The 773-nt window shown below is 46.6% G+C and overlaps 1 protein-coding gene across 1 annotated transcript in view; it reads right to left on the bottom strand.

The window, feature by feature from the left end:
• The window catches only part of LOC119591186 (tRNA pseudouridine synthase-like 1), an 11,063-nt gene that overhangs the window by 2,895 nt on the left and 7,395 nt on the right, over positions 1-773 (bottom strand).

Raw genomic sequence — 773 nt, 5'->3', positions numbered from 1 at the left:
GAAAAATTTGGGGAAGACCCACAATTCAAAGAAAAAAAACAGACTTTTTTTTCTTTTACAAATCACACAAAACCGGGGGAGGCGCAGCTTTTGCTTTTTTTTTTTTTGGGGAGTTTTAATTTGTTGGTCAAACAGCCCAAAAGAGCGGCTTTTGACTAACGCGAGGAAAAAACTTTTCAACCTTTTGGGGCCTTTTAACCCGCCATTTTTCCCCAAAGAAGACCCACACGATTTGCCGCCAGCACCAAAAAAAAAGATAGCCCAAAGCTTTTGGGAAAAACAAGGTAAAAAAAAAAACACAGCCCAAACAGAAAGAAAGGAGCCCCAATTCAGAAAATCAACAGGGGGGCAACATACATCAAAGGGGAGGGTTTACCATTAAAAATTTAACAACGGGGAAAATTAAACCATTTAGGGTTTTAAACAAAGCACCAACCCCCAAAACCTTCCCCCAAAAAAAACACCAAAAAAAAAACCACAAAAACCAGACCCCAAACGGAGACAACCCCGGGGGGCCATTCCACCACCGACGGGGGGCCCCGGGGGCCCCCCCGGCCCAACCCCCGGCGAACGGGAAAAAGCGGGCTGCCCGAAGGGTCCGGAAAAGCCCCCCCATTTCTCCACTAAAAACGGGACCGAAGGAGAGGCGGCCAAGTCCCGGGCAAAACACTCAGGAAATCTAAGATCCATAATCCTAAAAAGGCTGAGAAAAAGGGAAAACAAATGAGAAAAAAACAACCAAACCCTTTCAAAACCCCTTCACGCGCGGGGGC

The sequence above is a fragment of the Penaeus monodon genome, chromosome 28 (genome assembly GCF_015228065.2).
Source record: "Penaeus monodon isolate SGIC_2016 chromosome 28, NSTDA_Pmon_1, whole genome shotgun sequence".
In the NCBI taxonomy this organism is placed as follows: Eukaryota; Metazoa; Arthropoda; class Malacostraca; order Decapoda; family Penaeidae; genus Penaeus; species Penaeus monodon.
Note: the sequence above shows the minus strand (reverse complement) of the source record. Positions and strands in the feature narration are given on the sequence as shown.